Source organism: Mustela nivalis (assembly GCF_964662115.1).
Source record: "Mustela nivalis genome assembly, chromosome: 8".
Taxonomy (NCBI): Eukaryota; Metazoa; Chordata; class Mammalia; order Carnivora; family Mustelidae; genus Mustela; species Mustela nivalis.
In genome coordinates this window covers 535,023-549,974 of record NC_139027.1, presented here as the reverse complement: position 1 = coordinate 549,974, position 14,952 = coordinate 535,023, and the positions used below count along the sequence as shown (strand labels likewise).

The following is a 14,952-nucleotide window of genomic DNA, read 5'->3' as shown; positions in this document are numbered from 1 at the left end:
TATAGGCACAGTCCCCTCCTCTTGTCTGGTCGCTTCACACCCTCCTGGTGGGGGCACAGGCATGGGGGAGAACGTGTGGGGCAGATGGGGCAAGTGAGGGGCACAGGCATGGAGCAAGAGCGTGGCTGTAGACGTGGTTTGCTCTGAGGAGGCGTGGCTCATGAGTAGGACATGAGGGACAATACTGGTGGCTGCCAAGAAGGGTCTTGGCCAGCAGACATCAGGGACGCTGCCGTAGCCCCTTCCCCTTTCCCCGTGGGGTCCCCTCTAGGGGCGTCATAATTCTCATAATAGTGACAACAATACCGGGAGGACCACGTGAAGCACTCCCAGGTTCAGAAATCCTGGGCCCTGGGGCGGTGGCACCGGTCCCCACGGGCCAGTCCTCCTGGGCTGCTGACCCTGCCCGGGCGGAGTCCTTCCCCTGCAGCGCCAGCCCGCCCCGCATGCCGCGCAGAACGCAGCAAGCGCTGCCTGCCCTCTGAGCCTCCCACGGAGCGAGCGCAGTTTCCCTCAAGGACGCTTCCTAAGTTACCCCCGGCTGACTTCTAACAAACAGAAGGAAGGGGTGGTGCAGGCAGAGGAGGGAGGACTTGGGTGGGCTCTGGCACCCAGTCGCTCCTGTCCCCGCCGGGGTCGGTCCGCGGTGCGCCAGGCCCGCGGGGGCGCTGGCCGCCGATGCGCCGGGGAGGGGGAAGGCCTGCGCAGGGCAGGAGCTCGGCCCGCTGCGAGCCTCAGCACTTGGCAGATGAGTTTGCTTTTCGGACGCTCTCTCCGACTCTCCCCCGACCTCCTCAGGGGTTTTGATTCACCAGCGAGGCCCCAGGAAATGCTGTGGGGGTCAAAGGTGACCCAGAGTCGCGGTGGGGCGGCTCGTCTGCGGCACTACGGACTGGAGATGAAGGGCGCAAGGCGCCGGAGGAAACGGGGCGGCGCCTGCAGACGCTCACGGCCCCTCTGCCCGAGACGCCCCAACCACGGCGGCCCCACTTTTTCTTGGATTCTGATGCATTCTTGTTGTTTTTCCAAATCAGTCTCTGGGCTTAAATTTGTATGTCTTTTTTTTTTTTTAATTTTTACATATCATCGCAACATGAGCCTTTTCCTGTGTTGTGAAGGGTTTCGATTTCTCTGTCGGAGGCTGGCGTCCAGCCCGCGGCCGGCTGGCAGTCAGTGCAGCTCTGCGCTGATGGCTGGACAGGACGGAGTCTTTCGGAACTTTCTCGTGTTATTAACAATGTGTGATAAGTACCCTTGCAGATCGTCTTTTATGACTTCGATCTTTTCACTGGGGTGCCTTGTCGTCAGGAGAAGCCTAGAGTTGAAGAATAGGAAAATGTGGTTCTCAGTTCTTTCCCGCAGAAGGAATCCGTGTCCGTCCCCTCAGCAGACGAGAAGGCTGCCCGTGTCGCACTGCAGAGAACAGAAGATACCGGTTTCTAAAGCACTTCCTTCCTACTTGAAAAGGAATCTTGCCATTTATAAAAGGACCAGGTTTTTTTTTTAAAGACTGTGATTTTCAACGATGCCTTTTCCTAAAATTCTGGAAGACAGCAAGGTTAGCAGCGGAGGCCACGGCTTCCTCTGCCCAGAGAACGGTCTCCCTTAGTGTTTGGACGAGCTGCCCCCAGAGCCCCCTTCTTCCCAGAGCCCCAGGGGTGGTTCTTCCCACTGCTGAACAGAAGCAGCGGGCAGTGCTTCATCTCAGGCAGAAAGGGCCGTGCACCTTCTTCTCTCTGTCACAGTCACCCGGCTCAGAACTCCCTGCCGCCTGCCCGGGCTGGAACTACAAGCGTGGGCAGCAAAGGAGGAGCCAGTGGCCCGACCAAAGCCTAAGCAGAAGCGTGTCTGTGCAGAGACAGGAGCAGGTGCACAGCCACCTTGCCTGCCCTCTGCCTTGCCCGCGGGCGTGTGCACGGCCTGTCATCAGCCTGGGGTTCATGGCAGTGCCTTTCCTCTGAGTCCTGTGTCTGCCACGCGGCAAACAGCTCCATGGCCCGCTTGTGTCCGTGTCCCCATGAGCTGAGGAGGGACCGGGATCTCCAGCCCCCGCGTCAGTGCTGCCGCATTTGAACTCAGAATGGCGAGTACGTCCAGACGCGCTCCTTTTGCCCCTTGGTCTGTCGTGTCTCTCCAGGAGGGAAAGGAGTCTTCGTGTCACCAGGTATAACGGCACGAGACAGCTCCCTAAACTGTCCCAGCTTCATTTGTCCAGGGAAGGGACAGAGCAGTACGGAAGCCTGGGCCATCCCTGCGTGTGTCTCCCCGAGGGGTGTTGCCTACTATCTACGCAAGAAGCAGCCTGAGCTTGGGGTGACCCAGCGGACAGCAAGCCTGCTAGGCCATGCATCTGGATACGTTCTGGTCAGACTTGTCCTTCAAATGCTGAGGAAGCTGGTGGTTCGCCTGTGCAGCAGATCCTGGGGCTGCTCCTGCTTCCGCCAGGCCACTACAGGCTTTGGGACGTCCTCCAGCTCTTTGCAGAGACAGGGCGACCAGTGGCCAGAAGCCTGGTTAATTCCTTCTCTGGGAACGGATCATGTACGTGAGCCCCGCCGTGGCTGCCGTCCTGGCTGCTGGAGGAAAGCCGTGAGCTGGCAGTGGGCCTGGCAGGGGCCTGTGTAGAGGACACGCTGGGGCCCACGTAGCATGTCCAGGCCCGCTCTCCTCCACTGCCTCAGACCCCAGGCTCCTGGAGAACACGGATCTCGCCTTGGGCACCTGCGCCCTGAGCGCTGAGTATGGCGTGAGCTCTGCAGGCCATCACCAGAGGACACCTGGGCTCCGTCTCTGCCCGATGCCCCAAGAATTATCATCAGGTTTAATTCCGTAATATCAGTTAAATATGAGGCACAATACAGAATAGACCTAGTTAAAATTCAGATTTCTAAATTATAGAATTAGAGCTTTTCTCCTCCTGAAAATAAGAAACTGTGTAGAGTACTTTGAGAGCATTTTCATAGATTACTTTTTCTATTGCTTGAGTTCCGGGTTTGAACATCCTACAGAAGTCTCTGTAGGTTAGGGATGGACAGGAGTTCAGGGGCCGACAGGCCCAGCGATGCCCACCTCTGTCTTGCTGTCCATCCCCCACAGCCTGTGCGGGCTTCTGGGAGGGGGCTTATTGTGGCCCCGAGCTGCCCGGAGGGCCCGGCCTGACCGTGGGCAGGCCAGGTGGTGGTTCCCCGAACCTTCCTGGGGCCGCTGCTGAGGGAGGCTCAGCCCTGCCCTTGGCGACAGCCTGAGACACAGCCGGTAAGGAACGTAGCAGACAGACGGCACGACACAGCGACCGCCTCCCGGAGCAGGGGGACCCCGCAGGAGTGAGCAGATGGGGGGCGGGACCTACAGCCCGACGGGGAGACCGAGCCAGTTGCTCATTTGGGAAATCCCAGAGCTCCTGGGAGCTCCTTGGACGCTGGTGCGCGGTCACGTGGCCCCGCAGACCGCCCCTCCCCGGGGTGAGGCTCTGCTGACTGAACCCCCAGTGCTCACGGGCACACCTCACCAGCCGGCTCACGTCCCCATCCTGGAAGTCAGGTGGCATGAGGTGAGTGGCCTGACACGGACGTGCAGGGGTGCATCAGCGGGGCTGAGGGCGGAGGATGGTGGGACGACCCTGCGGACGCCAGCGCCCACGGGGACCCCTCTAGAGCCGGGGCCCGGCTTTACACACATCCTGTGCCGCGTGCTCAGAAACGCTGAGCCGGAGACAAGGCTTCAGGGACCACTTTAAAGCTCTCTCGTGTCACTCGTCAACACAACAGGCACCACGCATGTGGACGCCCGTCTAAGACACAGCTTGGACACGAGCTCCAGATTTGACATTTTGGAAAATGCAAGTTAGGAGACTTTTCTTTTGCCCAGCCTTGGCTCCAAGTCCCAGAAGGATCTGGAACACTTCACTCCACCCCCTACTCCCAACCCCCCACCCTCGTCAAGGCAAAACAGGGACAGACCCCAGACTTCTAGCTGAGTCCACATTCGGCGTCACCCCTGCCGGAGGACGCCTCCCTTCCTGCGGCGTCTGTCTCAGTGAGCCTCTGCCCCGCGGATTCCTCTGTGCGTGTGAGGAACGGAGCTTGCTTCCTTGCTTCTTCCGTGATGGCAGCTCCTGCCCTGTGTACGCTCTCCTTCCCACAGGCACCGCCCTCAGCACCCCCAAAGTGGATGGACGGTCTCCCTCGCTGGCTCGCGGCGGCTGCTCACTGAGCACCCAGAGCCAGGCCACGTGGGGAACAGGAGGGCTCTGACTGGGAAAATGGCTGAAAAATGGAAGAGTTGGTGAGCAGAGGGGGCGCAGGTGAGTTCTGCTTCAGTTTCCCGCAGAGAAGGCTCCTGGGTCGCCGTCCTCATGCTTGGCCTCCGCACCGTGTGTCTGGGCTGTTGGGGGAGGCGGAGGACGGCACAGGGAGGACGAGCTCCTCCCCAGAGGACAGGCAGCTCTCTGCAGACACACACACACACACGGCACGAGGTCCCAGGTGCCCTGAGGGGTTCCGGCGGGGCACGGTGCGGTGGAGAAGGGACGAGGCTACATCCCACCGGGCTCGTCAGCGCTCGCAAGGGGAGCCTCCCCCTGGCTTGCGAAGGGCCAGCAGGGCACTCGGGTGGAGGGACGTGGGACTAGCCTGGCCCACGGGAGCCTCCCCTGTCGTCCTTCAGCCAGTCCACGAAGCCCGCCTGAAGCCCCGCGATCGACTGCCGTCCGCTAAGTGCTGAAGGCGACTGCAGTGATGGACGGGACCCAGGCCACCAGGATGGCCGGTTCTTCTCGTGCCTGAGTGCTTCCTCAGGGCGCAGGAGTCACCAGGCCGCAGGCAGGGCCGTGGGCATGGGTGTCAGGCCCAAGGGTGCCGGTGGGCAGGGAGCCCAGGGAGGACAGAAAAGCAAGCTGTCCATTGGGACTGCAGCAGCCCCCACAGCAGGGCCAGTGAGGGTGACGCTGTGGACACGGGGTCCGGACGGCAAGTCGGGCACCAGCAGACCCTGTGGGCCCCCGCCGCGTGTGAGGGAGCAGGGAAGGAGGGGCAGGACCCGGAGGCCCCATGGTCAGCTGGTCGCAGCTTGAGGCGCAGGGGAGCAGGAGGACAGGCGTCTGGGAGGGCAGTGGGCTGCCCGCCGGAGAGCAGGGGCCAGTGCGGCCTCGGGGGCAGCGGCGCCCTGGTGCACGCGCAGGACCAGCTCAGTGAGCTCCGGGCCTGGTCTCTGCCCAGACCGCTCTGCTCCTGACCGTGCGCTGGGCAGCCAGAGCTGCCGGCAGCCAGCTCCCTCTTGTCTCTCCAGGCCGAGCCTTCAGATGGCCAAGCCCGTGAGTCTCGGGGAGCAAGGATGACCCCTTCCATCACCTCAGTGCTCCTGGGGCCCCAGAGACACCTGGTCCGTGGTCCTTCAATCTAGACCTTTGAAGGCACTGAGGGTCAGAGGGATCTACTGTCTTCTCAGTCGAGAACCCCGAGACCTGTAGTTACGGAGCGGCTCCCACCAGGGCCGATGGTCTGTGCGGAAGCTTCCAGACCAGCCCTCTGGTCCCACAGCAGCGTTCATATCCCGAAAAAATGTCTGAGAACCTTGGCATTTATAGGACTAAGACTTATCTTTCCATTCAGAGGGAGGAGAGGTAGGCAGTTTGGGGGGAAAACCGATACAAAAACATTCTTGTCAACTTTGAATGATTAAATGTGGGGACAGACTGGAGAGCCACGTGACAGCCCCGAGCACGGTAGTCCGACACCGCGTCGCGTCTGATGACCGCGCCCGGCTGGGTCCGCGGGCACCGGCTTCCCCTCTCCAGGCCCCTGCAGGGTTTCCACACCATGTGGACGAGGCGCGGCTGCATTTCTTACAAAAAGAAGGAAGTTCTACACCTCGGCTCTTACCCTGATGCAAGGAGCGCAGCCGGTCCGCGTCTGAAGATTTCTCCAGAAGCCTGTCCCCTTCCCACAGACACAGTGCCTGGGCCACAGGGAAGCCTCAGTACTTGTTAGCTCAGCGTGGGACCCCCCTGGGGAGGGTTAGAGGCTTTCCACCGAAACACCTCGTCTCTGACTGCCTGTGAGCCCGCTGCTTGATGACACAAGTGCATGGACCACACGGAGGACCGACGCGTGGCAGGTGTGGCCTGGAAGATGGTCCTTCTCCGTGTTGCCCAAAGACCTGAGCAGCCTGCCAGCAAAGCAGAGAGGGGAGGGCCTACCGCCGGGAGGCGAGAGACGGAGCTGGCTGCCATGCGCGCACACGGGGACCTCACAGCCAGAAGACGCCTGGGGTATCGCCCCTAAACCAAGCAGTGGGCCGGCACCGCACAGGCTGCCGCCCCCTCGCCCCCAGCCACACCTGCCGCGGCCCTTCTGACTGGGAACCCTAAAAGGCCACAGCCAGCATCACAGCCATCCTGAGCACCTCCTGCCTCCGAGGCCACCATCTGCTCACGAAGATGAAGGGGTCAGAGAGCGAGGGAATGCGACAGCCAGGCCACGATCAGAGAAGCCGGGACAGACCCTAACGGGAAGAGCACGGTGGATGTCCCAAGTCTGCCCTCAAAGCACCCTTCCCATGAACTGTCACTCCTCCTCATTTGAAACTAACGGCGATGGCGTGGCTTTTCCCCAGATTCTGGGAGAATTGCCTGTTCGACACGAGTGGAGCCCTCCTCAAGGAAGTCTCGCCTGTCTTGTCACCTGGGTTTAGGGGCAACAGCGGACAGTCCCCGAGAGCGCGGAGACCTGCAGCCAGGTGGGCGGTGCCCGGTGAGAAAGTGCAGCGGGCGCACTGGCACCCCGGCCGGGTCTGCACACCGCTGACTCCTTGCAGGGTGGTGGGCCTGGTGAGGCAGTCCGTGGGGTGCTTCTGTGGGAGCGGGTTTCTCGGGGACGCTGGAAAGTGAATAAGGAATGAACATAGCTCGTCCCGCTGGGATGTTCCTAAACACGGGCTGGGAAGCCCCAGAGGCACTTGGATTGGCTTGTACGGTTGCACTGCGACCAAAAACTTTACACGCACAGCAGCTTGTAGCTAATCATTGCCACAGAAATTAAAACCAGGGCTACGTGGTGAAGAAAACATTTTGAATCCTCCCTATAATGGCCAGATTTTAAGGCTCATCGTTTGCAGCCTGATGCCCATTGAACTGTGGAGCGGCTTTGAAAATCCGTGCGGAGGAAGAGCTCATATATTTTGCTTGCAGCAGCTTATTAGAAAATGCATATTTAAGAAGCTTCACAGTTTCTATCAAAGGCATATTTTGCCTGGAGCACGTACGGGTGTGTATTGTGTGGAATGTTGTCTCTCTCTTATATACATGAGCTACAGAGTCCAGAGGGGTCCTCTCCGGCCCGAGTAAACCTGCCCACAACTCAGTCTTCAGCCGTAGCAGGACCTGAACTGCTACACAGCTGAGTACTTTCCAACCACATCGAGACAAAGTGCCGTGTCCTAGAGCACTGGCACGTATTTGAAGAAGGAAATCTTCAGCTCCTTGTTTTGTGGGTTTTCTTGTGAATTTGCTCCCAGTACAAACACTCAAGCCACTTGCCTCTCAGTTCTCCCCGCTCGTCTGAATGGCGCAGGAGCGGGACGCGTGCAGGTGGAGGCCTGGCGGCAGGGACGGCACTGCCCTGGCGTGAGGGACTGTCAGGGTACCCGGCGCTGCTGCAGCACGAAGGGTCGCCACAGCGTCCATGCCTGCGGTGGGACCAAGAGGAGCGCCCCCTCTCCAACGACACTGTCCCTGCTGCTGCCTCCGTGGCATTCAGTCTCTTCGTCTGTGTGGTCTTCGTGGCCGGTGCTCAGTGTGGCCCAGGGCCCTTCAGGGCAGGAGCACTGGTGCCGACGTGTAAATGTTCAGCAAGAGCAAGTTGTTGACTGCGTAGCCCCCAGCGGTGTGTGCTTGTGTGTCTCCGCCAGAGCTCGCTTCTCCAGCCAACAGGGACAGGAGGCCCGAGCCGCCGTGCGGGCAGGGCTGCAGGGCGCGCACGGGCTCCCGGGACAGGTGCTTTTCTGGCAGCTGTTCATTTCCACCCTCCTGTGCCAGACGGAGAAGTGCCTGCTTAGTGGACAGGAAGTCGGCTCTGATGTGGACTGCGGGGTTGAGCCCATGCACGTCGCTTAAACTCTCTGGCCTCAGTTTCTTCATTTTCTAGCTGAAAAGGTGGACTCAGTGATTTCCAAGGCTCCTTCCCCAGCCAGACTTCACAGCTCCGAGAGAGCTGTCATCATCACACAGGACATGGGCTCGTAAGCGCCTGGCCACTTTGGGAAACCTTGTTAACTACTTGAGATTTTTAGCTAAAGTAGAGTGTCTGTGTTTTCTAGAGCCGTGTAATTTTCTAATCTTACTGCCAAGAGGTAGCTTGGTTCTTGGAATAATTTTATCCTCACGTTCTCAACATCGTAGTTTGTAAACGGCCGAGAGAGTAGGCGTCGTTCTGTGGAGGGAGAGGGGACGGCGCACACTCGCTGGAAGCCGGATGCTGGTAGAACGGAGGCTGAGGACAGGAGGGGCTGCACCGAAGGTGTCCCCAACACCCGTCCCTCGAACAGAGGGACTGAAGACCCAGCCCGTCACTGGGCACAGTGGGGATTTGGGGTAATAGCTAGAAGGTCCCTAAGTCAAGTCACTAAGCCAAGGAGAAACCAACTAAGGGAAATGCCTATTCAAAAGCCAAGCTCCCTGTAAGGTAGGGTTGACACAGTTGGTGCTAAGTATTGAACAGTGCAGAGTCCTCCAAGGAAGAGGGCCCTGAATTCCAGGCTGGCCAGGAGTGACTTGGAGGAGAGGGTGGAACTTGGGTCGCCGGGGGTCCGTGAGGGAGAGTGGCCATGGGTGGGTGAGGGACTGCAGGAGGAGAGGCCGGGAATGGCTCGCCACCACGCGGGCTCCGGGCCATGCTACGGGGTCTAACATCAGAGAGGGAGGACAGAGCCACATTTTTCAGTTCTTGAGAATGAAGTAGACAATGTCCAAGTTCGAGAAAGAGTCAAACACACTTATTAGCTCATGCTGCCTTGAAGAACTCCCTGAAATGATGGCCGAGCCTTTGCTTCTCACAGGCAAAGGGACCCTGGGAAAAATAATGGGGTTGGGGGGCAGCTGTGGAATTCTGGAAGCAGCAGAGCCAAGAGTCTAGGACCGTCTGATCCAGTGGTCAGTCGCCTGCCCCTAACAGCAGCAGCATCATGGTCGCCCCGGAGAGACCTGACTCTGGACCCACTAAGCCTTGGGAATTGGTGGCACCAGACAGTTCCAACGACGGGTCTGACAGCTGGGAAACTGGCATCACGTGTGCGGAGGGGCAGGACCCCTTCATCTGCCATCCGACCCTGAGCCGGGTGAAGCAGCCCCTTTCCCCCGAGATGTGATACACTGAGCCAAGTGTTCTCTGGGGGGAACAAACCACAGGGTCCCTGAAGGCCAAGGGCAGACAGGAGGGCCGGGTGAGCATCTGTGTCCGGAATGCCCAGACCTGAGTGTCTCTGCACTAGTTTCCGAGCATGTCGTGTGCCAGGGGAAACCTGTGCTCTCCTGTTGCATGGCCACATGGAGCAGCCTGGTCTGACGCCCACCGTCACCATGGTCCTGCGCTGTGTGCAGGTGCACAGAGATGAGATGAGACGTGGGGAAGCCTCTAGACAGAACAACAGAAAACAACCCGGAGAAAACAGAGATTGTGTAAAAAGAAGGAACTCCTCCCCTAAAAACGGAATACTCTCAAAGAAATGGGAAGACAGTTACTTAGAAAACAATTAGGACCCCAAAGAAACTTAAAAAAATACACAAGAAGTAAAAACGCAAGGCTTGAAGGTAAAGTCAAAGGAATGTCGCTGTTAGAGCACAAAACTCTGGGGGAAACAGAGAAGATAAGACCATTGCAAGAGGCAGCTTCAGAATCACAGCATCCAGACCCTAGAAATTCGGGACCAGAGGAACCAGGGAGGATACAATAGCACTAGAAGCAAAGGCAGAATTTCCCGAGCCGACTGCAGCACAGCCTAGCCCGCCAGGCGCCCTGCACAGGAGGTGAGCACATGCCTCAGCCCGACAGACCTGCCAGGAACCTCGGGAACCCCTGCATCCTACAGAGGACCGAAACTCGTCATAGTTGTGGACTCCATGGCCAGTCGCCAGGAGCTGGACACCAGAAAGGAGGCAGCGCTCACACCCAGAGCGGGGCTGTTGGAGCGTGGTCCCTGGGTAGGCCACCGTGGTAGGCAGGGCCGCGCAGGAACACGTCCACACACGCAACCTCCAACACGTCCCCCTCACACGCCCTTCTTCCGTGAGCACCTGGAAATGCACCGCACCTGCGTGAGAGGCCACGGAGGGTGGAGAGTGGCAGATCCGGCACAGAGCGAGGGCAGGGCACTCCGTGAGGGGTGATGGGGTTCCCAGATGGACGGATGCCTCGGGGACAGACCCTCAGAACAACGAGGCAGAGGCTCCTTCAGGCTGACAGGGAGGTGGTCCTCGTGGGCTGCTGTTTGCGCCCTGCAGGGAGTCCAGGGCTCCAGGACGAGCACATGGATAAGCCTCCTCTGGGCACCTGTGTCCCCAGCGCTGTGTGTGTCTGGGGCTCAGACGCCACTGAGCCCTCTCTGTGTGGGGGATGGCATCGGCCCTCTTTCATCTGCAGCGACGTGGCCCGTCCTTCCCACGGGGGCAGCCACGTTGCTCGCCGCGTGTCTGTCTCCTGCCGCGCCCCGGCCGTGACGCCGGCGTCTCCATCGGGCAAGTGTCCACGCGTCCCTGGGGGGTGAGTGTGTCTGCGCTGCTCCGTGAGGCGCGTTCTTAACTGGGGACAAGGGCGCCCTCGGCCTCCCTCCTTCAGGGGAATCTGATGTCTGCCAGCCACAGGACAGACCTGGGCGAAACGGACACGCCGTTTCCTCGGCCCTCGTGGCAGCCCGGTCGCAGGGAAGCTTTTGCCTGTGACCCGAGGAACAGACGGAGCTTTCTCGAGGTCGAGTTCGGGAATCCTGAGCAGCCACCTGACGCTGGGCGTCCCTGTCCGTCCTCCTCGTCGTGCTGCGGCAGCCGCTGTCCTTCCAGGGGCTCACTCTGCAGACGCCTACTGTCCGCCCACGGTGTCCCGGCCGGCCGGCTCAGGCCCGCCCACGGGCTTGCTCAGGACGACGGAGACAGCCAGCAGGCTAGCCCTCGCCACCGCGGCTCTGGGACACTGGAGATGCGGCTCGCGCGACTGAAGAGTTGGTTCTTTTCGTTTTCTTCAGCTTTCAGCACGCAGCCACACGTGACTGGCAGCTGCCGTACCGGGGCCTCCCGGCTCCAACACGCACAGACGATGAAACACAGGCCGTCTTCTAGTCTCGTGAAGGAGAACCCGCCACCCCAGGACGGGCAAGGGCTTCCACTTTTAATACCTGGAGGAAACTATGGTCTGTTCCTTCAACAAATACTCCTCGATCCCCGGGCGTCGGCAAGGCTCCACTGGCCACCACGGGAAGTACGCCGCTGGGGCCGAATTGTGCTGCTGAGGAGCAGAACTGGGGACTGAAGCAGCGGCACAGACCCCAGACTCTCAGCAGAGCTCGGGCGCTCCCGCACGCAGGGGCGTGGGGGACGGGCAGCCACGCACCTGCCGCGTCTGCTTACCTGGAGCTTCCCCCTCCTGTCAGCTTCCGGTTATTCCTAGGCTCTGCCGTGCATTCCATGTGTTTTCTGGAAAGCGGAGACCGTCCAGGGTCATGGGTCTCCGTCGTCCTCATAGAGAGACTCGTCCATGCTGGTGGTGGTGAGCCCAGCTGAGTCTGTGGGGGACACTGCTGTGAAGCACCCCCACCTTTATAGCCCCTGGGTGGGCCACACCGGCTGCCGGGGGAGGGGGCAGCACCCGTCCTCACGGGCGTGCGGCGTCTCTGCTCCCGGGGGCTGGCCACCTCGTCGCAGACACGATGTTACAGAACATGGGTTCCGGCTGCAGGATTGTCCTGCAAGTTGGGTTTTGAAACAGTCTAAACCCCAGGGTCTCGTAGGCCAGGTGGCCTCTGGGGACTCGAGCAGGTTCCCGGCCACTAGCTGTCTGACGCATGAATGAAATCTCCCTTGCAGGTTTGGATTTTGCTCCCACGTTTAAAGTCGGCACCAGGAGCCGGCGGCCAGTGAGGCTGGATCCAGTAGGAGAGGGGCAGACGCAGTGTGTCTGCAGAAAGTGTGCCACACGAGCCCCCGTTCCCTTTAATGGACGCAGGGAAAGGCTTTGAGCACCGACCCTGCGAATCAGCAAAAAGTCCTGCATGTGTGAGGTCAGCGGACCCCAGCCTGAAATTTAGCCGAAATGGTTTCCAAAGTCATAAATGGAGGCCGAGCAGGAGACGGGGGAATTCAGACTTCAGTAGGAACCGTGCGGAGACCGTTGGGGAATTCTGAACGCTTTAACACTGTAGCACAATGGGCTAGGACAAAGGACAGGCAGTCCTTTCATTACACAGATACGTAGCCTGAGGCCCAGCCAGTGTCCAGGAGCCCATCCTGGTGTCAACAGAGTCAAGCCAGGGATGCAGGGCCCTGCCTGTGCCGTCGCCTGCGTGTCACTGCCCTGCCTGCCGACTGCGCCTGTGCTGAACCCGGAACCCGCTCGGCGAGGCTCCGGCGGTGACTGGCAGGCACACGCCGACTCCTTCCCGCTTCTCCCCCTGCCCTGCCACTCCACGCTACGCTTCTCCTGCTGTCCGACTCAGCGACGCTCTGCGCTCCCTCCTTTCCTTCCCCTCCCCCACTCCCCTTCCTCGCCACTGCGGAGGGCTCTAGAGGACAGGGAGCCGTAGTGGGCGCCAGGAGATGGAAAAAGGAACCAGAGCAGGGGGGCCGGGCCGTGGTTCGCGTCCTCACATGGCGACAGGGGGGCCCAGTGGGCAGACATTGAGGAGGAGCCGTCTGACGGCCAGACGCCCCCCAACCCCCCTGCAGCGTCCTACATACAGCTCGGCGCCCAGGCCCTCAGACTCTCCCTTAGCCCGACAGATCAGCTTCCAGAATCCCAGCAGCCTGTGCGTCCAGACCAAAGTCCAGCTCTGTGAACTTCTCACTGCAGCCTCTGTTTTAAAGATAATCTCAACCCTCCAGCTCTGAAAATTAACACCCCGGACATTTAAGGTCTGAGTCACCAGTGGGCACCCGAGCAACTGGGTGTGTGCGGATGGAGGGGAGGTGACCCAGGAGCCCCAGCCGTGGTGCTGGCTGGTCTGCCCGGAGTCGCCCTCTGCCCGTTGTCCTGGAGCATTTCGAGTTGAGTCGCTGAAGCCTGGAGTTGGCTGAGTGTACCTCACCTCACAGCGATCTGGATGGATCTGATGGTCAGAGGAGGCCTGGTGCTCTGTTGTGGGGCGCGCCCGCTGTGCAGGGAGCCCTGAAGCCGAGAGGGCTCCTCAGTGGGTGTGAGCGGACACCGTGGGCCGACTCGGCGCAGCAAGGCGCTTGCCACTCATCTTCATCTGGACAGACACAGCCTGGGCACGGCCGCAGTGTGCTGACCCGGGGGTCCAGCACCACGGAAGGACAGCCAAGGGGGGCACCTTCCAAGGTCACTGACTCGGTCTCCCCAGGACGTGGAAAGAGACACACAGAAGAAAGCTCAGAGCTCGTTCATGTCGTCTTAGAAATGCTGTATAGGTGAAGACATATTCTCTCCAGGTTTTCTCTGGCTATAGGATTATTCTTGTTCTGATTTACTACATTTTTAAGAGATCCAAGTTTCAAAGGCCGATGACTGATCACCCTGGGTTTTGGAGAGGGTGGAGTCTCGGGAGTCACCCGTGGCCCTTGCTTGACAGATGAAGGGACGCTGGCACTGAAGCAGGGACTGACCACAGTCACACTCTCGGCTGGGCAGGAAGTTCCTTGGCTCTGGGTACGCCAACGGCTCCCAGGGCAGCCGGTGAATCACATTATCTTCACTAGGCTATGAAAGCACCCAAGCAAGCAGAAGAAATCATTTGCTGAGACATGAAATCATCTCCCTTCCCGTCGCGCCCCGGTGTGAATTGTCTGGGAAGCGTTGACAGTAGTGACAAGCGGCCGAAGGCGAGCGTCCAAACTGCACACGGGCAGGCTTGCCGGATTGCTGGGCTCCTGAGCAGGAACACGAATCGCAACGATGATCTAAGAGCGGTCACCGCCTTTCCCTGGGGCCCGAGGCGCCGCACTAATCTTTTTCTTCCATCCCCGAAGCAAGCATGTGAGGTGCTGGGTTACAGCTGGGGACCCTGAAGTACAAAACCGAGCGTCTGTCCAACCCCTCCCTGGGTGAGACTTGCCACAGGCAGCTCACACGCGCTGTGTTCCCAGCAGAACGCCTCCTGGTGCACATCCCCCCGACCCGCCGTCCGTCCGACTCCCTCCTCTTCTCTCTGCTGCGCCGCCCCGAGCTCATCAGGGACTCGAGTGTCCGGCAGAGGCTCTGAGGGCTGTCACCCGACACCAGGTCAGCGAGGGACCCCTTTCCTACCCTTTTCTCTCACGCTCCTCCCACGGGCAAGACGTGTCCCTGAGTCCCCAGGCTGGTCGGCCGATCCTTACCTTGGCTCACACCGGCCGCCTTCCTGCTTCCCGCCCCCATCACACGCTCTAAACCTCGCACCTTTGGTTTTTTGTCTCTTTTCTGCACTGATCATACTCTTTCTGAGGTTCATATCTTTGCAAAGTCTCTGTTTTGTTTAGAATGCATTTGAATCGCTTCATGCATCCCCTTGGGTGTCCCCAGCCTTGTCCTTCTGGGGCATGCCCTGGCTCCCTCCAACCGCCGCGCCTCCCTCTTTCTTGATAATGTAGCGCCCTTGTCATGCCTTCGCCACAGCACTGATCACACACCCTCCGTTCCTTCAACAGCCCTTCCCTACATGCCCATGGCATGGGGTCCTTTGTGCACGTGTGAACCACACCGATTGCTTCCAGCATGGTCTCACACTCCCCGGTCTGCATCTGTGCCTTTCCCCTCT

At 59.9% G+C, this 14,952-nt stretch overlaps 1 protein-coding gene across 12 annotated transcripts in view; it reads left to right on the top strand.

The window, feature by feature from the left end:
* MYT1L (myelin transcription factor 1 like) overlaps positions 1 to 14,952 on the top strand; it is a 393,093-nt gene that overhangs the window by 277,448 nt on the left and 100,693 nt on the right. The gene's annotated exons all lie outside the window — the stretch shown is intronic.